Here is a 23392-nt window from a genome sequence, read left to right on the forward strand (position 1 = left end):
AGTCCATAAGTCCAATATTAGCCCATATGTCTGATACTGGTCCATAAATTCCGTTTTAGACTCACGCAGCACATGCAAGTCTTGTGGATCCAGTGGTGTTGGCATGGTCCTCCACATGGCTCGTCCACTTCCAGGGTTCTGGCTGCCATCAGCGTGGCTCCATGTGGCTTGACAACAGGAATGTGTAGCAACCAACGAGATAAGAGTTTCCAAACTCCTTGAGAGAAGGCCACACCAAAAAGGAGGGATCATCAGGCTATGACCTGATGGACAGTCTAGACTCCACCCCCTCATGCTATTATTAAGTAGACATGAAATGGTGTAACTCCCATAGCCAGTTATCTGGCTCTTGCCCTGATCTGGTTACAGTAATTCAAAAGGATCATGCTGTGTGGTTCCTGCGTCTCCTTGTTCTCTGTTTTCATTCCGTTTCTTCTGTTAAGCGGCACTGGAGTCACTTCTTTATCCTTTCCTGTAAGCTCCAAGTCCCAGGAGATCATCTGTTACATTTGCTTTCTCATGCCCTTCTGGTACACAAGCTTGGTCGCATAGCTTCCTAGTCTATCATTTTGGATTCTCTCCCTAAGTGCCAACTTTTACTAAACAGGATTGAGTTACTTCTATGAGCTCTGAGGTACAGAGTCACCTCCTAGAAGGGATGCCATCCCATTGGGTGTTGGTAGATACCTTCCCCACCACCGCCACCACAACACACGTGCATCCAGATGTTCCCATCCCACATTTTGGGTTTCAGATTGTCCTGTCAAAGCCCTGATCTTCGCATAATACAACAGTCTAGGCCAAAAACAAATACAAGAAAACCCACTGACATTGAGTCAATGCTGACTCATAGTGACCCCCCCCCCACCTGTTGGTAACTGTTGATGAGAGTAGAAAGCCCAGTCTCTTTCTCTCACGGACCTACTGGTGGTTTCGAACTGCCAACCATGTGATCATAGCCCATCAAGTTACCACTACACCCCCAGGGCCCCCACAGGACAATTTTACCACTTTCTGCAGCTCCTCCTCCACCATGTTCGCTTTTCCACTACAGGAGAGAAGAGCCTCATTGTAAACGACTACATAAGCCCTCTGCTTCTTACAATTAGCTGCTTGCTTAATTGTTTGCTAATGACTCTCAATTTCTTGTTATCCTCCTAGATGGCGACAAGCCAAGAATGAGTCAATTCTGCTGTCCTTGGGGACCTGTGGTGGCTTTGCCGATGTAGTGCAGGACTCCTTCTCTCCATGAGGCTACTCCACATGGGTCACCTTGGGGCCAGGTGTGCTCCCACAGACCACTGTCCTCTTCGCCTTCCTGATGGTGAGCAAGGCACTTCCAAGGCCTCACTTTTGAGCCTGTTTCACTGAACCATTCCGGATGTCACCTGTGCTAGTTCAAGTTTGCTTAGAAGCAGTTGCTAAGATATGATGGAGTGTAAGAGATTTCCTGATGGATGCAGGGGACACAAATGAGGCAGGGGGAGTCTCCATACTGTTCTGTGGGTTGGTCATCTGACGATTGGTTAGAAGACCCTCAGATTGCAATGCAGTTCTAAGAAAGGCGTGGCCAGGTCAATGGAGGGTCCACAAGGTAGAGTTGGAGTCATCAGCCATGCTCAGTCACTGGCAGGGAGCAGCCCTGACAAGAGCAGGCTGGACACACTGTGCAGAGTCCACAGGGGCAGGAACAGAGGCTGTCAATCACCTACACATCCAACCCCCTTCAACTCCAGCAGGCAGTTTGAGGTATGAGCAGCCCTTTCATGGACACCACATCTGAAAGTGCCTGATTACTGAGAACTCCAGCATACCTGCTAATTAAACATGAGACAAGTAGATGCCCAATCACCACGTGTCTGGGTCTGAGGCCCCCTCTGGTCTAGAAAGAATCCTCGACTGTGGGATAGGGGGTGGGTGTTATACACCAAGAATGCGCTCAACTGCCAACCCAAATGATGGAGCTGGAGCTCTACAGTGTAGCCAGAGAGACCTCCTTAAAAGGGCATGGCCGTCTACTTCTACTTTGAATTGTGGTGCTGGACTATGGACTACTAAAAGGACAAACAAATCTGTCTTGGAAGAAGTATAGTCAGAGTGCTCCTTAGAGGCAAGGATGGTGAGACTTCCTCTCACACACCGTGGGCTTGGTGTCAGGAGAGACTGGTTCTGGTAAAGCAGAGGGGCAGGGGAAAAGAGCAAGGCTCTCAGTGAGATGGATTGAGACGGTGGCTGCATCAACGGGCTCGGACATAGGAGTGATCGTGAGGATGGCTCAGGGCCGGGCCGAGTTTCCTTCGGTTTGCACAGGGTCACGATGGCTCAGATCCGACTTGAACAGAAACATCCACTTCCCCAGATTCAGCCACTGAGATCCCTACGGAGCACAGTTCTCTGACACCCATGAAGTCCCCATGAGTTGAACTCAATTGGTGACAACTGGTTTGTGTTTTCCTGCCCCAGAATCTCAGCCAGATGCTTCTGCTGACCCACACTTCCCATGGACCACACTGCCTCCAGGGTCAGGCTGGGTCTCAGGCATGAAAACTGGAAGGGCATGGTGGGCAGAGAGAAGATGGGCAGCTGTGGCATCTTGGGGGAGTCTCGTTGAGTATTTACTGATCAGGTTGAAAATTCTGGGGCCCTGCTGCTCCTTCCTCAGCCAAACAGATTCCCTGGGAAAGTCCTCCGTCACAGGCTGCGTTTGGGGATCTAAGGACATGTGCTCCTCCTCTGTCACAGTGATCTGCATTTCTCCCACTGGAATCCTCCTTTGTCTTTAACATGGTCATCTCCAGGGAATCAATCTCTCTCTCTCTCTCTCTCTCTCTCTCTCTCTCTCTCTCTCTCTCTCTCTCTCTCTCTCTCTCTCCATGTATATGTATGTGTATATGTATGTGTATATGTATGTGTATATGTATGTGTATATGTGTGTGTATATGTGTGTGTATGTGTGTATATGTATGTATATATGTATGTGTATATGTGTATGTGTGTGTACATATTCTTTTCCTCACTCCATTCTGCCCCCACTTCCCAAGAATGCAATGATTAAATCAGATACTTCTATAAAATTCATGTCCCCAGTCCTTTTCTTAATCCCCAGACTAACCCTGGTTTGTAAGGATGCACTGAACTGTAAGCCATGAGTTATAAAAGAGGCTGGGAATGGTGAGAAGGAGGGATAGGTTGGTAGACAGGAAGGTCTTGAAGGCCAGTAATCTGCACACTATTGTTCCCTACCAATAGAGGGAGGCGTCCCTGGGGATAGGGACCATGAATGCGCTTTCATATGGCCTGACTTGTGACCCTTTGCAGATTTCATTATAATGCTTTACTTTGTCTTCCCAGCCTCATCTTGAAATCTTCTGTTCAAATGTTTTATTTAGTAATTTCTTCTATTTGCTTTAAACACTCTCTGCTCAAAAGCAAGTTTATGAGTCTTTGCATTTTTCCTTCATTTATTTCTTTTTATTAGCCTTCGTTTTCTTCATGTATGCTTTCTTGGTGTCGTCCCACAACTCATTTGCTCTTCATTAGTATTCAGTATTCAAGCCAGCTCTTCAAATGGTCTCTAAGTTCAGGTAGGGTACATGCAAGGTCAGATTTAGGCTCTTGTGGACTTATTTTCGTTTTCTCCATCCCAATTTGAACTTGCATGTAAGTAATCAATTATATGTTTCATAGTTGGCCCCTGATTTTGTTTTGCCAACCATATAAGTGCTGACTATACACATGGAGAAATTCTCCATCATTCCCCACCCAGACCCCACACCCAAGAGATAGCGTCAATTTGATTCCTGTGCGAGGTCCATGTGTACAGTCGGCGCTCATATTGTTGACAAAAGGCCACTGTGGGGAAGAAGCCATTTATTTTTACTGTATTCCTATTGTTTGCTGATACTGACTTGTAGTGACCTATTGCAAAAAAGTCATTGATCTCTCAAGATCCTATTATGATCTATACAACTTTATCATATCACCAAGGCCGTATTTTCTAACTACCGAGCCTTCTTTGTTTCCAACTTTCTCATTCTAATTACCAGTGATTTTCAATGCATCTGGATTACATATCCGATTAATTTCAGGCTAAAGAAGTTGGTAGAACTTTTAAATTTCTTCACCACTGGCTTTAGTGGTTAGTGTATACATTTCAATGCTAATTGTATTAGCTGATCTTCCCTGTGTGTAAATATTATGCTATCACAGACAGCATAGATCTTGAAATGTTTATATTGATAATGAATGTTATGCCACACCTATTTAATTTTTCTTTGCTGGCACAGTGTTTCATATGTTTGTCCAACTCAGAATGGCCAATACCAGTCCATTTTGGTTCATTAATGCCTGGGATATCAATCTTTATGCATTGAATTTCATACTTTTCATACTTAAGGACTTTTGATTTTCCTAGATTCATGCTTCATTCGTTCCATGTTCTGATTATTAATGGATGTTTGCAGTGGTTGCAACTTATTTTGAAGCTTGTTCCATCAGCAACTAAAGGTTCTACAAGCTTTGCTCCATCATACCATGAAGGTGGCTCTTCTTTGAGGGGACAGACAGCTCTTGCCCTGCTGTGAGCACATCGCCACTTGAAGTCCTTATCTTCTAGCACACATCAGACAAAGTTCCACTGTCTTCATAAGGTTTTCAGTGGTTAATCCTTTAGTAGTGGACCACCTTTCCCTTATTCCTAGCTGGATCTTAGTCTGGAAGCTCTGCTGAAACCTCTTCCTCTTAGGTGACTCTGAGGGTATTTGAAATACAGGTGGTATATTTTCCAGCATCATAGCAACACGCAAACCAGACTAGTGAGAAATAGTAGTATAATTTAGTTATGTAAACATTTATTATAAATTTAGCGTGTTCTAGGCGCCAAGCAAAATACTTGTCTTATTTAATTCTCATGACAGTTCAGTAAGTGAGCATGTGTATCATCCCTATTGTACACGAGAATAGCCCAAGATTTATCGAGGCAACTAGATAAATCTCCCAGGATATCATGGCAAGAGAAAGTGGCAGAGCCAGCAGTGAGGCTCATGGTTATCTGATTCCAAGGTGGACTCTTGATTGCCACTTCACGTCAAGTATCCCTTCGTTTTTACAGACTTGGATACTTGTGCTAAATGTACTTTGACTCACGGTGATCATATAGGATGGAAAATAACTGCCCAGGGGATTTCCAAAGCTGGACTCTTTATAGGAGCCAATACCCATATCTTTATTCCACAGAACATCTGTGAACATCAAACTGGGGCATCAGTGTTCCAAGTTTGAAAACTGACAATGTGGAGAGATGTGTGCACAGACTATGATGGAATTCTCTGCATTTAGGGAAGTAAACAGCATCCAAATAAGAACCCATTTGTTTTCTTAATCCAACTTTTTGGCATTTTCTACAAGAGTTCTGTAGCTCCTTGGGTAAGATTAGATCTTGATTGACTATGATGTTGCTGTCAGTCCAGATTAGTGCTCACACATGTGTGACAGTCCCTGGAGGCTACGTGACATTCAGTTAAATTCAACCCTGCAATGGCTTCTGTCCACCAAGCTTCCACTTGAAAACTTGTGCAACTGCTAAGCCTGTGCTGGTCTAATGACTTCCTTCATTCTATGACTGGCTATTATTAATGACACTTGGCCATCACAAACACATACACTAAATAGAATTAGGATGTGCTGGAAAATGTGGCTTTTGCATAGGAAGTTGGCATCTGGATTTTATGTCTCCTTATAAACAAGAGCCTCTCAAGATGGTCCATTTTGAAAGCCCTTGTCAGCATTCATCTGTAACTTGCTTCCTCTCCATCCTTCGTATTCCTAATTGCTGAGTCCAGCTCTGTAGCTTGAGTGGAGTCAGTAGATGAAGAACCTAAGGCTGTGCCTTCCTGATGCCGTGACCACGAACACTGACTGACAGGACAGGACACTTCTGTCTTTGCTCTTGCTGCCACAATGGCTTCTCTTTTCTTGGAAACTGCCTTCCAGTAAACTCTAGCCTTCCTTTTCCATGTAGACTATCCTTGAGTTGTTTCATGTAATTTGTAAAGACTGGATGGCTTCTTCAAGGAAGGCAGGAATGGAGATGCTAAGCATAGGCTTTCGCTAAATTCTAACTATTACTATTCCTGCTACAGCTGCTAACTGCTACTGTTAGTAGAATCCTTGATACAGGGTTGCCACTTTCTATATAATTTACTTTCTTCTTTCACCAAGAACAGAACTGAGTACACAGTGCCAAAACCAAAGCCAAACTTAGTGCCATCGAGTCAATACTGACTTGTGGCGACCTTTTAGAACAGGGTATAACTGTGGGTTTCCAAGACTGGAACTCTAAGGGAGTAAAAAGCCTCATCTTTCTCCCAAGGAACCTTGGGTAGTTTTGAATTACTAACCCTCACAATCCAATTTGTAACCACTACACCACCAGGGTGTCTTTGGGTGCACAATTGCTAATTATGAAATACTTCTTGGACAGTTTCATGCGTTAGCTTCATCATATATAAAATACTCATCTGGTATTTCCCAAACCTTAGCCATCTGCATGAGCATCACATATTAATGTCCAATGTATATAATTTTTCATTTTATTGGGGGCTTTTACAGATAACAATCCATTATTTAATAAGATCAAGCATAATTGTACCATTGCTGCCACCATCAGTTTCAAAACATTTTCTTTCTCTTGAACTCTGATATCAGCTCCCCTTAGCCCCTCCCTCCTCCACCCTACATCCCAGGAACCCTTATTATATGTATATTTTTAAAATTATTTTTGCCATATCTTGCACCATCCAGTGTATCCTTTCACCTATAATTCTGTTATTCATTCCCCTCAAGTGGGGTTATACAGTCATCATTGCTATCTTCCCCACCCCCCTTCTTCCTATATCCTCAGGGAATCATTACTCCCATTACTGTTTCTGAAGGGTTTGTCTGTCTTGGATTTCATGCATCGAATGATCTTATACAAATGAGCATATGAAAGTCTAACAAGATTAATGAGGTAACACTAAGACCATAATAGTAAGGGAAGGGAATATTAAAGAACTAGAGGATAGTTATATGTTCCTTCAGTGCCATACTGCTTCCTGGATAAATTATCCCTTCTGCGCAGCCCTTCTGTGAGGGACTGTCCAATTACCTTACAGGTGGGTTTGGGGTCTCCACTTTGTCCACACTCCTTCATATCAATTTGATGGCTTGCATTTGAACTTCTGATACCAATTCCTGTCGACACCTCATGATCACACAGACTGGTGTGGTTCTCCCATGTGGGCTTTGTTGCTTCCTTGCTAGAGGGTTGCTTGTTTAACTTCAAACACTTAAGACTCCAGATGCTATGTCTTTTAATAGCTGGACACCACCAACTTTCTTCACCACATTTGCTTATGCACCTATTTTGTCTTCAGTGATGATGTGGGAAGGTGAGTATCATACATTGCCACATTATTAGAACAAACCACTCTTATACTGAAGTAAGATTTACATAGAGGCCCAAAGTCCATCAGCTTCCTTGTTGTATTTATAGGTGTGTGTGTGTGTGTGTGTATATATATATAACATATATATGTATATATGTGTATATCTAGATGTAGATATGTAGATACACATATATGTAGATGTAAATATATATGTAGATATACACAGAGAAATACACCTATCTTTATATTTTTTCATATGTACATATCTATATTTATACCTATATATATAATTTTTACTTCCTTGTTCTTTCTTCTTTCTTTCCTCCTGATCCACTATCATGTTTACCCATCATTCACCTCTAGGTATTCCTCTCAGATACATTTCAATTGATCAAACACAACCAGAACACTATACCCTCCTCACCGTCAATTTTAGACCCCTTACTTTCCCCTTGTCCCTGTCTTATTGGCTCACCACTCCCCTATCCCCACCTCCTCCTCCTCTCCCATGACCCACCCCCCTTCATCAGAACCTTCAGACCCATTACTGTCTCTTTGGGATTGCTTATCCTGCCTATCTTATATAGATATACATCAAAAGAAAAAAGAGACCATCCAAATAGTTCCAGGTCCAACTGTTGTCTTAACCCAGAGTAGATGAGTATCTCTGTTAAATAGCGAGCAGGCCCTGTTATAATCCATCAGTCCAATCCATTTTCTTTCGGGGCTCCATCTCCCAGGACCCATTGACTTACCTAAAAGCAGTTATACCCTTTTAGTCCTCAGCATTCGCGACCGAGGGGCACCCTTCTACAAGACCCCATTGCTCTTCCTGCAGTCAAGGATGGAGTGGTCCAGTGCCCCACCCCCACCCCTTTTACACCTTTAGACTTTCAGTGTGTCCTCCTTGTGAATATCCCCACTTTAGATACGGTGCCAAGCTCTGCCCCCTGAGTCAGAAGTCTGCAAACGGGATTCCTCAGGGACTTCCTGGCTTTGCTCCCATTGCTGGTCTGTTGCACTCCCCTCTTGGTTTGCCCCATGTGGGTGTGTCAGACTGGCTGCACTCCCCAAAGTGTATCTTCAGTGCTGTCGTCTGTAGCTCTGTCCTCTAGGGAGGGGCCATCATGTCTTGAGCTGAGGCCAGCCCTGCAGTCCTCTCTGTGAATGAGCTGCTCCAACCAGGAATGTCTCCCTCCAGGCTTGGTGCCCTGGAAAGAGGTTTATTCCCTCCTTTTCCTGCAGAGACATAAGCAATACCTTCCCCTTGGGTCGATTAGTGCCCGGTTCCCCGATTGCTGTGTGTTTATTCTCCCATCCCTTTGGGAGCTATAGAGGCTTAGAGGGGGTTTGGGGGGAGAGGAAGATGTCTTTAAGCACGGGTGCTATCTGCATCATTTTTATTTATTTATTTGTTTGTTTTATGACCTATGCACCACTGGGTTTGGTCGGTTTCTTGCTAGAGTATTTGGTCCCCAGCTCGGGAACTGCTCAATATGTAAATTTGTTTGAACTTACCTCAGTGTATGCATGTTGTACTTGCCCGTTTGTGCTTGGTTAACTTCACTCTGCATAATATCCTTCAACTCTTTCCATGAGACGAGGTGCTTCATCTCTTCATCCCTGTTTTTCAGGGATGCATAGTACTCCATTGTGTGTATACCAGAGGGTTTTTTTTTCTCCGCCCCCCTATTTGTTTGTTTTTTAAACACTTTTATTGGGGGCTCTTACATCTCTGATCACAATCCATACATTCCTCCAATGTGTCAAGCACATTTGCATATATGCTGCCATCATCACTTTCAAAACATTCTCTTCCCACTTGAACCCCCGGTATCAGCTCCCCATTTCTGCCCCCTCCCTCCCCACCTACCCTCTGTCACGTACCCTTGATAAGTTATAGATTATTATTTTCATATCTTACATCGTCCTCCGTTGCCCCTCACCCACTTTTACTTTGTTCGTTCCCCTGGAAGGGGGTTATAGACTGATCCTTTTTTTTAATTCCCCCTTTTCCCCCCAACTCTCCCCTAATCTTCCTGGTATCTCTACTCTCATTGTTGACCCTGAGGGGTTATCTATCCTGCATTCCCTGTGGTTCTGGCTCTTATCTGTAGCATTGTACATGTTCTAGTCTAATCTGATTTATAAAGTAGAATTGAGGTCATGATAGTGGGGAGAAGGAAGCACCAAAGAACTAGCGGAAAGTTGTGTGTTTCATCAGTGCTATACTGCACCCTGACTTATACAAGAGTTTTTCTTTTTAATACATTTGTCTATTGATGACAATTTAGGCTGTTTCCAGTTCTTTGTGATTGTGAACTGCACAATGATGAACATTGGAGCGCAGATGTCTGATCATGGCCTGTTTCTTATTTCTTCTGGGTATATGCCTAGCAGTGGAATTGCTGGGTCATAAGGTAACTTGATTTCCATCCGTATTAGGTATTGCCAAATCACTTTCCACAGTGGCTGGACATAGCTACAAGACCACCAGCAGTGAATGGGAGTTCCATCTCACCACACCCCTCCAACATTTGCTGCTTTCTGTTCTTTTAAATTGGCTATCCTTCTGGGTGTTAGGTGGTATCTCATGGTGGTTTTGATCTGCATTTCCCAGATGGCTAATGATCAAGAACATTTTGTCAAGTGTTTATTGGCCATCCGGGTTTCCTCCTTTGTGAATCTTCTGATCAAGTCTTTTGCCCACCTCCTTAGTACACTATTCATTTTTCTTATAAGGGTGCAGGGTTCTCTAGATTTTAGTAATAAGACCTTTGTCTGATATGTCATTACTAACTATCTTTTCCAATTCTGTGGGCTCTTTTATTGCTCTCCTTATGAAGTCTTTCAAAGCATATAAGTGTTTTATCTTTAATATGTCCCACACGTCTATTTTATCTTCATTATTATTGATAGCCCATGTATTCTTTACACTAAGGTTCTTAGCTTTGTCCCAATTTTTTTATTTGATAATCCTGATAGCTTTAGGGTTAGCTGAGGTCTGTGATCCACCTTGAATTTGTCCTTGTGTGTGGGGTGAAGTAAGGGTTTTGCTTCATTATTCTGCAGGTAGATATCCAGTTTTTCTAGCACCATTTGTTAAAAAGGGCATCTGCTTCCCAATCGATATTTTGGGGGCCCTTATCAAAGACCAGTTGTCTGTATTCTGTTGTTTTTATTTCTGGATTTTCTGTTGTTATCCATTGGTCTGATTATCTATCCCTGTACCAGTACCATGCTGCTTGACAATTGTGGCTGCAGAATATGTTTTAAAGTCAGGTGACACAAGCCTACCCACTTTATTCATCCTCTTTAGGGGTTCTTTATCAAGTCTGGGCTTCTTCCCTTTCCATTTGAAGTTGGTAGTCAGTTTTTCCATTTCTTTGAAAAATGATGCTGATATTTGTATCACGATTGCATTGAACCTATATAGTGCCTTAGGTAGGATTGACATCTTTACAGTATTGAGTCTACTGATCTATGAGCATTGGGTATTTTTCCAATTGTAAAGGTCCCTTTTGGTTCTTTTAATAGTGTTCTGTAGTTCTTGTACAGATCTTTTGGGTTTTTTGTTAGGTATATCCCTAGGTATTTCGATTTATACTTGGCTATTGTGAAGGGTACTACCTTCTCAAGCTCATTTTCTGTAATCTCATCAGTAATATATAGCAAACCAACTGACTTTTGCTTGCTGATCTTGTATCCTGCCACCCTACCATAGTCCTCTATCACTTCCAGCACTCCTATTGTGGAGCCTTTGGGGTTCTCAATATATAAAATCATATCATCTGCAAATGATGATCATTTTACTTCTTCTTTCCCCAGCCGTATGCATTTGAAATCGTTTGATTGCCTTATATTATTGACTAGGACCTCCAGGACAATGTTGAATAAAAGTGGGACAAGGGGCATCCTTGTCCAGTTCCCTTTTTCAGTGGGAATGTTTTTATCTTTTCTCCATTGATTGCAGCTCTGGTTGTTGGATTTTCATATATAACTTTAATGATTTTGATTTCATTTCCTTCCAGTCCTATCTTCTTGAGTGTCGTAATTAGGAATGTTGTCAAATGCTTCTTCTGCATCTATTGATATTATCATGTGGTTCTTGTCCTTTTTCTTCTCAATGTGGTAGATAATGTTGATGGATTTTCAGATGCTGAACCATCCCTGCATACCTGCTATGCATCCCACTTGGTCATGACTATTCCTTTTATATACTTTTGTATTCTATTTGTGCAGAGTTTGTTAAGGACTTTTGCATCTATGTTCATTAGAGATATCGGCCTGTCGTTCTTGTTGGATCCTTGCCCGGTTTGGGTGTCAGTGTTTTACTGGCTTCACAGTGTTTGGGGAAGTTTACCGTCCTTTTCTATGTTCTGGAAGAGCTTGTGTAGAACTGGTGTCAGCTCTTCCCTGAGTACTTGGTAGGATTCTCCTGTGAAGCCATCTGAGCCAGGGCTTTTTCAGTTGCTAGTTCCTTGATGACCTTATCTTTTTCTTCTTTTGTTGTGGGTCTGTTCAAGTTTTTGATCTATATGAGATCATCTGGGGAGGGGTTTCCCACCACCAGGTATTTGTCCATGTTTTCCAAGTCGTTGTATTCCTTGAAGTTCTGTCCTTCATAGTTCTCTGTCATTAGTCTTTTCATATCATTTGGGAGGTCCATGTAATTTCCCTTGTTTCATCCCTCAACCTGGATTTTGGGGTCCATTGTAATTTCCCATTTAATTCCTCAACCTGGATATTGACATCTGATCCTTCCTATATTTTTTCAGGTTTGCCAATGGTTTGTCAATTCTGTTATTCCTTTTGAATCGCCCGCTTTTTACTGAGTTGATTTTCTCCATTGCTTTTTGTTTTCCCATTCATCTATGTCCACCCTGATTTCTATAAGTTCTTTTCTTTTGCTAATAGAATAATTATTCTATTGACTCTGTTCCGACTACTGAAGGTTTTGGGAGAGGGTATCCACCATAAGTATCTCTTTCATTTTCCTTTTTTTAAAAACATTTTATTAGGGGCTCATACAACTCTTATCACAATCCATACATATACATACATCAATTGTATAAAGCACATCTGCACATTCCCTGCCCCAATCATTCTCAAAGCATTTGCTCTCCACTTAAGCCCTTTGCATCAGGTCCTCTTTTTTTTTTTTCTCCTCCCTCCCCGCTCCCAGCTCCCTCATGTGCCCTTGGTAATTTATACATTGTTATTTTGTCATATCTTGCCCTATCCAGAGTCTCCCTTCCCCCCTTTCTCTGCCATCCATCTCCCAGGGAGGAGGTCACATGTGGATCCTTGTAATCAGTTCCCCCTTTCCAACCCACTCACCCTACACTCTCCCAGCATCGCCCCTCACACCCTTGGTCCTGAAGGTATTATCCATCCTGGATTCCCTGTGCCTTCAGCCCCCATATGTACCAGTGTACAACCTCTGCCCTATCCAGCCCTGCAAGGTAGAATTCGGATCATGGTAGTTAGGGGGAGGAAGCATCCAGGATCTGGGGGAAAGCTGTGTTCTTCATCGGTACTACCTTGCACCCTGACTGACCCATCTCCTCTCCTAAATCCCTATATGAGGGGATCTCCAGGGGTCAACACTTGGGCCTTGGGTCTCCACTCTGCACTTCCCCCTTCATTCAATATGGTATATATATATATATGTATATATATACACACACACACACATACACACACACACACATATATATACATATCTTTTTTTTTTTTTGCATGATGCCTTATACCTGGTTCCTTTGGCACCTCGTGATCGCACTGGCTGGTGTGCTTCTTCCATGTGGGCTTTTTTGCTTCTGAGCTAGATGGCCGCTTGTTCACCTTCAAGCCTTTAAGACCCCAGACACTATCTCTTTTGATAGCCGGGCACCATCAGCTTTCTTCACCACATTTGCTTATGCACACATTTGTCTTCAGTGATCCTATCATGGAGGTGTGCAGCCAATGATATGATTTTTTGTTCTTTGATGCCTGATAACTGATCCCTTCGGGACCACTCGATCACACAGGCTGGTGTGTTCTTCCATGTGGACTTTGTTGCTTCTGATCTAGATGGCCGCTTGTTTATCTTCAAGCCTTTAAGACTCCAGTCACTATCTCTTTTGATAGCCGGGCACCATCAGCTTTCTTCACCACATTTACTGGTTCACCCACTTTGGCTTCAGCAGTTGTCAAGCATCCCGTAGATTTTAGTATGTTGTATTTTCATTCTCATCGGTTCCTAGAAACTTATGAATTTCATCTCTAATTTGGGACAAACCCACTCCTTTTGAAGAAGTAAGTTATTCATCCTCCAAGTATCTGTCCTTGCTTTTTTTTTATCTTTCTTTTGTTGATTTTCAGGTTTATGGTGTACTGGCCAGAAAAGGAAGTCTGAGGGTCCTCTAAATGTTTGAATTTGTTCAAAGTTGCCTTTGTCCCAGCGTTTTTGGAATACATGCTGTGTGAACTTGAAAAGAATGTGAATAGTTTGCAGTGGGTGGAGAGATCTGGATATGTGTATCAGGTTGAACTGTCTGATTGTAGGGTGCAGTTCTGTGGCCTCCTTGTTGGGCTCCTTTCTCCTTGAGCTCTTCCTCAGAGAGCAGTGTAGTGAAGCCTCCTACTGATTGTCGTTCATGTGACTCCTTTTTTCATCTTTTGACAGATTTGATAGACGTAGTTTGAGTCTCTTGTTGGATGCATATGTTTATTATGCTCATTAGCTCTTGGTCTACTGATCCCTCAAGCATTACATAATGAGAATGCCCATACATATTTCTCATTATGCCTTACACCTTGAAATCACTTTTGTGGGTTTTTGTCAGAGCTCGAAGCCATTTTCCCCAGAGTCCAGGAGGCCTGTGATTTCTATCTCAGAGGGTAGTAGGAATGATTCTTTTTTTAAAAAAAATCATTTTATTGGGGGCTCATACAACTCTTCTTACAATCCATCCATCCATCCATTGTGTCAAGCACATTTGTCCATTTGTTGCAAGTACACAGAGCCAGCTGTGCTGTAGGTTTGAGCTGCATGTCTAGCTCACTGGGTTTGATTATCTCCCTAGACAGCATAGCATTCTATTTGGAGTGCGACATGGGTGGCTTTCTCAGCAAGGGGGTAGTGGTAGAATATAGCCATGTCTTACTCAGCATGCTGGTGTCCTATGTGGAAGGCTTGTTTTGCTGACTTACTATTGTGTGGTCTTTGAACAGTCTTTTAAAGGCTCTTTGTCAAAACCAATCTGGTAAAACCTGTTTTTGGCCAAGACCATGTACTTTATAGCTCCTGGTGGTTTTTCCTGTTTTGTTATGTTAAAGCTCTGTTAATGAACCAGGTATGTGGTGGCTTAGATTCAATGTTACAAAAAGGAACAGAGCCTCAGAATGACCTTGCTTTTTTAAGGTTTATAAATTAATTAATTTTAGGGGCTTGTATAGCGTCCTAGTATTGGGGCTGTGCCACATTGCCCCCCATGAAAAGGAGATTAGATTGCTCAAGTGGGTTTGGGGTTCACTGAGTTTGAGTTCTTCTGGCTGTCCTACTGGCTCACTCAGCTCACTCCTGCTCAGCTTCATAGGCTGTGCTCCAGGGATCTGTGATCTGCTGTGGGTAAATAGCCCAGGGGCTCTCTGATTGTAGTAAATTAGTGTCCAATTATCTTTTGTTTCCCACAGTGGCAGGCCATGTGCAAAGCTGGGGAGAAGGTGGAAGGATGTGGTGATGCGGTTGTTCTGTTCCTGAGTGGGGAGGGGAGGTGCAAAGCCCTCGGATGCATGAGCAGAGAGGGGAGCAGGGAGGGGAATACTGGAGTGAGCTCTAGTGGCTAGTTTTCAGAGGCTCTCTGAGGGCCTGGGAGTGTGACCACCCTTAGACAGCATTCTGGGGAAATTACTGCACACTGGTGGGTCTTGGATCTTGGGCTCAGGAAGGGGTGGCAGTCACTGTGCCACTGGGCCTGGCGAGGGATGTGGAGAGCCCGGGGGTGGACTCAGTGACCTTAGAGCATCACAGCAAGACTTCAACTTGCTCTGTGGACAAAACCCATAAGGGGAGATGTGAACCGCAAACCCCAGGACACTGGGATTCTATTTCTAGCACCCAGCCTCCCAATATTGACCTCCTTCCCTCTTAATTTTATGATCTAACAACAGGCACATTCTACTTGGACATCATTTCTTCTCCCAATACGCTTCTTTAAATGAATTAACCCCCTTTTATTTTTACAGGTTTTTTTTATTGGAATTAGGAGAAGATTCACAGAGCAGAACAAGAGTTTTACACTAAACCATTTATACACATTTTGCTTCAATTAATTCATTACAATGCCTTCAATGGACCATCACATGTGGCACTTCCTTTCAGTGCTTCTTGCTTATTCCTTCTTTATTAGCTCCCGTCTTTGGATGAATGCTGCCCATTTGGTCTTAAATGATTGATTATTTTGACGGGGTGAATTCAGCTCCAGACCTGAAGGGTAACTAAGAGTCATAATCTTACAGGGTACGGTCCTGCCAGTCTCTATCCTATCAGGAAGCCTGGTTTCATTTATGATTTTTAATTTTGTTCTGTATTTTTCTTCCACTCTATCCAGAATCTTCTAGTGTGATCTTTTTCAGAGCAATTGGTTGTGGTAGCCAGGGATCATCTAGTTATTTTAGTCTCAGTACTGTAGATGCTGATATTTTTAGGCCCCATTAGTCCATTGAATTGTTTCCAAGACCATTGGTTGCACCTTAAATTGATGCTCAAGAACTTTTAATATCCTAGTTAATATTCATCTAAGTAGGATATGGAACATTATCTTTGTAAACTCCCGTGTTTCCCTGAAAATAAGACAGTCTTATATTTATTTTTCCTCAAGAAGACACACAATGGTTTATTTTCAGGGGGTGTCTTATATTTATTAAGTATGGTACAACAATCTACATTTACTCAAATATAGTTAAGTCTTCTTCTGGAACATCCACCCACAGTGCTGCCACAGCTTTCCTTCTTCCTCCTGAGACACACAACACCTAAATCAGAGCATCCTGCCCCGCTCTTCCCCTAGGAGGAGTCTTTGACTCTCACTGTCTCTGTCTCCCTGGATGCCTCAGCTGGCAGCACCACAGAACCACCGGGACCTGACGGGGGAGCCGACCTTGCACCTCTCTGGTCACCTGTGAGACGGCAGCTGTCATGATGGGGCAGATGAGAAGGGCTGCCTGTTTTCCTTATCGCTCCACGCTGGTACGCTGCATAGCCACACCTCTCACTGTGTCTTATTTTCGGGGGATGACTTATATTACACAAATGCTTAAACATCCTGCTGCGGCTTATTTTATGGGTATGTCTTACTTTCGGGGAAACACGGTATATTATGCCAACAGACTTTGGGATATCCCCCAGACTATCATCATGAACTTCCTGGTCCAGTAATGCCTTCCCTCAGGGTATCTGATTATGTCTAAAAGTTTTCCCTTTGTCCCCTATATGCTCCACCTAAAATAGATACACATATTAATCTTGTTACAGTAGAATCCCGGACCTGGACGCTAATCCATTTTAGAAGGAGTGTGGAAATGCGATGCAGTCAAGTTCTGAATCAATGTTTTCCCTAAGAAATAACTGAAAATGGATTAATCCATTCTCGACCACCAAGTTTTTACCCTAACCTTGCCTTTTCTATAAAATACATTACACAGAAATGTCAAAGTAAATAAGTTTAGAGTTAAATAATATAATTTAAATAAGAAACACAACATATAAAACATTTTTAACAAGTACAGCATGGCCCATACCTTGAAATCAGTGAGGATCTCATCTGTGGACATGGATGTGGAGAGGAGGTATGGAGAGAGAGTCATTATTTGGAAGGGGAATCCCCTTCCATAAAATCAACTGGTAGCTGCTTTTCAGGAGTTTTTTTCCCCTTCTTTTCCTTTTTCCACTAGGACCTGGCTTTCTCTTAAAAAAAAAAATCTGTCTAATGTTGTCTGCTGTTGGCGTTTCCTTAACTGTTTTCTAAAAGGGTTTACTAAGTTATCATGAACAATATCAATAACATGGTTCACCAGTTCCTTAGCATGATGATTCTTTTCAAAAAACTCTTTCTTAGGCCTGTGTTTTTTATCTTAAAAACAGTACAAAAAGCCACAGAAACTAAGAAAATTATAGAAAAACACTTGGAACACAGCCTCAAAAGGTTTAACCAACGCATACTAACAACGCCAACGAATGCTGAGTGACCAAAACATGAACTGCTTTTGTTTACAAAAATTACATGAGTCGGGTCAGATTCTGATGTTTTGTTCGAGCTCCGATGCAAAATTTTCTCAACATTTCGCATTGAAATCTGCTTATGTCTAGCACTGCTGTGGTCAAGTGCAGGAGTTCTGCATCTTCTGTCAAATTTATATGTATTCATGATTACGCCACCACTCAGCCTCCTACACTTGTTCAACCCAAGCATCTACTTGTAGATCACCACAATGGCAGGACTGGATATCTAACAATACTTGCCTCTGTTGCCTTTAACTCTTACAAAGTTCTCAGTGTCTTCCCCTACTCCCACCACATTTTCCCAACCCCCCTCGTATTGTATCTGGCTTTCCCCTGCACGCAAATATCAAGTTAGCATGAGTCTACCCTTTAGTTGCATGGCTTCCCCTCCTTCCCTGCCTTCCCTACTTCTGGAATCCATCAAAGAATGTTTCTTTTGGCCTGAAAGCCCTTTCTTGACTTTCTATAACAGTGGTCTCTTAGAGCATTTATCCTATGTTATTGACTAATTTCATTCAGCTAGATAGTCTCCAGGTTCATTCATGTTATGAGATGTTTTGAAGATTCCTCCTTATTCTTTAATGTTGCGTAGTATTCCATTGGGGTGTGTGCATGTGTGTGCCAAATATAGTTATCCGTTCTTTCCCTGACGACCACTAGATTAGTTCCATCTTTTTGCTATTGTGACTAGTGCTGCATCCAGCTACCCGTGTGATAGCTCTGATTTCTCCAGGATATAAACCACGTAGAGGGCTTGCTGAGCTGTAACTTATTTGTATCCCCAACTTGTTGAGGAAGTGCCAATCACTTTTCCCAGTGGCCGTACCATTGTACAGCCCCAGCAGCAGTGCATGAGAGAGGATTCCACCCTGTCCAGCATTTGTAGTTTTCTATTATTTTTATAGCTTCACAGTTAATGCTGGAGTGATGTGATATCGTCTGGTTGTTTTGATTTGTATCTCTCAAATAGCTAATGATCATGAGCATGTCTCCTTTTTTTTGGGAAGTTGATTTTTAATGAAGAAAGCAAACTGCAGGCAGGTCACGGGGATGGAGCCAGCTGTCTGGTCAAGGGTGGGGGCAGGGGGCTGGGCTGGCTACACCAACTGCAGCTGCTTCTTGGTGGTTGCCTTGCTGGCAAGGTCCTTGGCCTTCTCGGTAGCTGCCAGTGTCGTCTCCTTGGCCTTTTCTGGGGCTTCCTTGGTGGTTTCAACAAGCATCTTGGAAGGGGCCTCACCTTGCAGCGTGGCCAGGATGTACTCCAAGCCCTTCATCGTCTTGGTCACGGTGCTTTCAAACCGGGCCAGACCAAATTCCTGGTCTGCATCGGGAGACACTGAACAAGTTGGAGGAGACCCAGATTTCCCAGTGGATTTCGGTCCCAACCACTGTTGTCAGCATTCCCGCGGTAAACACAGCGCTCCTCCATCACGGCGAGCCGGGCAAGACTGATGTTCCAGGTGAAGGTGGTCATGGTCTGATTCCATGGGTCCACAACGGAGTCCTCCAGATATACACCGAGCGAGCGAGCGACATTCGAAGGAGACAGTCGCCTGGCCCAGCGGGGCATCCTGTTGGTCTTGGTCAGGAGTCGCCTGGATAGGAGCTTCTGATCAGGGGTCACCTCCCGGTGCACGATGTCTTCTGTCAGGACATGCTTGCTGTAGGGATTTGGGTACCGCTGCCAGAAGGCGGCAAACACTTGGTCCCAGGAACTCCGGAGCACGCTCTGGCCCAAGAGCTATGTCACCATCGTCCCGGCCAGGGAGGGCTCAACACCCGCACAGCATTAGGGGTGCGGAACCGGGGAGCATGCGAAGGTCGGGCCAGAGCTCAGCGCATGCACGCAAGTCTGGCAGGTCAGCGACCGTGAGGTGTGGTCTCAGCATGTCTATTTATTTGTTGGTCACCTGAATGTTTATTTGGTCAAGTATCTGTTCATGTCCTCTGATCATTTTTTATTGGATTATTTGTTAGTTTCTATAAATTTTAGATTCATTTCTTATCCAATATGTCATTCCCAAAAACAATTCCTGTTCTGTGGGTAATATTTTGGTTCATAAGTGTAGTAAGTTGCTGATTTCAAGGTCAGGGATTTGAACCACCAGTGACTTTGGGAGAAAGATGAGGTTTTCTGCTCCTGTGAGATCGACAACGCGGAGGGGCAGTTTTATTCTTTCCTATGGGGTTACTCTTGTGATGGACTTAATGGCAGTGGGTTTGTTTGGGTTTGGTTACTTCTTCTTTGCCAATTTGGATGACATTGACTTCTTTTTGTTGCCCAATAGCTCTGGCTAAGACTTCCAGTACAGTATTGAAAAAGGCAGAGATAAAGGGCATCTTTGGCTGGTTCCTGTTGGCAGGATTAATGCTTTCAGTTTCTCTCCATGGAGTGAGATGTTGGCAGTTGGTTTTGGTGTCTACTCTGTATTTTGTTGAAGAATTCTCCTTCTAATCCTGTTTTGTTGAGCACTTTTATCAGGACTGGTTGTTGGATTTTGTCCAATTATTTTCTGTATCAACTGTTATGGTTATGTATCACTTGATATGATTATCATATATTTATATGACAGATTATATGAATTGATTTTCTAATGTTGAGACAACCTTGCACACCTGGTTTGAATCACACTTGGTCTTGATATATATTATTTTTGATATTTTATTGGATAGGGTTTTGTTGAGAATTTTTGCATCTATGTTCGTTTGGGATATTGGTCCATAATTTGCTATTCTGGTGATGTCTTCGCCTAGTTTGGTATTAGAGTTGTGATCTTTTTGTAGAATGAAATCTGGGAATTTGTCATCCTTTTTTCTGTTCTGGAATAATTTGAGTGCTATTAGTATCGATTCTTCTCTAAATGTTTAGTAGAATTTACCAATGAAGCCATCTGGTCTTGGAATATATTTTGTTAATTGGGAGTATTTTACTAACACGGTCACTTTTTTCTTTCATTATGGGTTTGTTCAGATCTTGAACACCAGTCTGTGTTAGTTTCCGTAGGTAGTGCATTTCTAGAAATTTGTCCAGGTTTTAGGCTTTCATATTTGTTGGAATACAGGCTTTTGTAATATTGTGTTATTATCTGTCATTTCAGTTTGTTAAGTTGTGATGTCACTCACTTGGTTTTTTTTTAGTTTAAATGCATTTTATTTTAGACAACCTACACGACATTTTTTTTCCTTTAAAAAAATAAAAGCCTCCGCTCCAAATAAATCAAGGTCAAAAGTAAATGAAGAGCTCCCGATGATATTAGTTACGTTTGTCTAAGTCCTGGTGTCGTGTGGATGAACAGCAGCCAGTCAGGATGAGGCACCGGTCGTGAGTTGCCCACTGTGTGAACATTTCTCCATCTCTCAGCCATACTTAAAGAAGATCATATATGGGGCCACACCATCTTCACGGCAGTCCAGCAGAGCAACCATGCCATCTGGGTTCATGTTCTCACCAATAAAGAACTGGTAGTTTTGAAATTTGCAAGGATGTTCTTGATTTGTTCTGCAGCACCTGTCATAAAAGGCTTTACTCTTTCTGGTTTCTGTCCTTCAAGTTTGCCTTTGATTGATTTCATGTAGTCTTTGATGTACTTCTTGTAGGCTTCTTTTGTGAAGCTGGTTTCCTGCAAGTGATGGTTCATGACAATATCAACACCAGTGACCACGGTGCTTTCTGCTGCATCACCATTGGGGCCTTCAGCTGAGGCATTACCCCCAATGAGGGAGTCATCGATGGCACCTTCGGTCCTACTGACCATCTTCTCCTCCACTTCAGACACAGCCCGTCTGCGATCTCCCGGATCTTGTAGATGTCGGAGAACATCTCATCATGGCTGATGAGGTCCGAGTAGATGATCAGGATGGCGGCTGAAGGGAGACAGCAGAGGCGCTAGCTTAGCAGGAGCCCGGAGCTCTGAGCGAGCGCGGTGCGGGCCAGGAGCGGCGATGGGGGGGAGGGGGAAGCGGGCGGAAAGGGCCCATTTGGTTTCTTATTTGTGATATTTGCATATTCTTTTCCTTTATAAAGTTTGTCCATGCTTTGTCAGTTTTGTTAATCCTTTCAAAGAACCAACTTCTTTTCTTATTGATTCTTCCCATTGTTTTTTCTGTTTCCTGATTCATTTACTCATGCTGGAATCCTTACTAGGTCTTTTCTTCTCAGGCTGAAGGCTGATTTGTTGCTTTGTTCGAGATCATGGAGAAGGTGTTGATTTTGTTCTTACTTCTTTGATGTGTGTGTTTCTTGCTCAGAATTGCCTTCTGAGTACTGCTTGTGCTGTTTCTCCAAGGATTTTTCTAAAAAATATTTGTATTGGCATATATTTCACATATCATACAATTTAATCATTTAGTCGTATTAAGAAGAGTATCACAATCATCACCACAATAGTTTCAGAACAATCAATTGTCTTCTCCTACTCATTGCTGGTAACTCTCCCTTTCCCACCACCCTCCCCTGACATGACTTTGGGTAATAATGTACTTCCTATCTCGATAGATTTACCTATCCTGAATTTCAGATATAGAAAATCATACAAAACACTATCAAGAAGCAAACAAAAGCAAAAAACAAGAAAGACCAGACAAAACATAGGAAAATTGCAATCATAAAGAAAGCAGAAAATATTTAAAAATTGAAACACTTAAAATGGGTCAAAAGGGAGATCAAATAATTAGGTATTACATTTTAACCTAACTACATCATTCATAATCAACCTTGCAGTGCTTTCTGTTTGATAGCAAGGGGATTTACATCCCTGGGCTATATTCAGAGAAAATTCACTGGAGGCTTCATTTCCCTGGCGGCTTAATCCGTAAGTGTACACTGAAAATGGATGTGGGGCTTCCTCTGTCATCCATTGCCTTCTGTAAATCAGGTGTTCACTTGAAGCGCTGGTGCCATTCCCTCCTTCAGATTTAGATTTTATTATTTATAATCTTTGAATCACACAGGCTTGTATGAGTCTTCCAAGTGGACTTAGCTGACACTTCACTTTGATGGCTGCTTGTTTTTTAAGACAAGATTTTAAGATTCCAGATGCAATTGTTTCTGATAGCCTGGCACCCTCTGGTTCCTTCAAAACACTTTTCTATAGCACCCATATCTTCAGTGACCTCTTCATGAGGACAAGTATCAGTAGGGCTTTGTCATAAGTATAAATTATTTTTATATGAAGTTAGAATTAAATTGAATCCCAAAATTCATTTGTGTATTTATAGTTTATATATCTTTGATTCATTTTAAAGACAGCATGACCATTTTATGATAGAGATAATTGTAAGTCATTCACCTGGGGTATAAGGTAATTCTATTAATAGTGCAATTAATTTAGCCGATGGTGTAGCATTTAAAACACCGTTGAGAAAAAGTAATTATATAAGTATAGGTTGGCTTTGGATCACACTACATGAATAGTTGACTTATACAGATTAAAGTCTTAAATTAGTCTATACTGTTTGCATGAACAATGGGGGCTGGTAACAGGGTAAAAACTTTTAATAACACTCATTTACAAAAGCAGAACCATACCTATCAGACTAATACATGTCATAAGAAATCAAGGAGGCATTAAAATAGTAAGTATATGGTAGTCCCAGGTCACCCTCAAAGCAAAAGATCTGAACCAAAGTCCAATGACCACCAATTCCATAACCTTGGGATAGCAATCATCTGCTCCTTCTCATACAGGGTGTTTTA

At 42.5% G+C, this 23392-nt stretch overlaps 1 pseudogene; it reads right to left on the bottom strand.

Annotated features, from left to right (window-relative positions):
• Window positions 1–18794: 18794 nt before the first annotated feature.
• LOC142441045 (PRELI domain-containing protein 1, mitochondrial pseudogene) lies at window positions 18795–19450 on the bottom strand (annotated as a pseudogene).
• Between the last annotated feature and the right edge of the window lie 3942 nt (window positions 19451–23392).

This window comes from Tenrec ecaudatus, chromosome 2 (genome assembly GCF_050624435.1).
Source record: "Tenrec ecaudatus isolate mTenEca1 chromosome 2, mTenEca1.hap1, whole genome shotgun sequence".
Taxonomy (NCBI): Eukaryota; Metazoa; Chordata; class Mammalia; order Afrosoricida; family Tenrecidae; genus Tenrec; species Tenrec ecaudatus.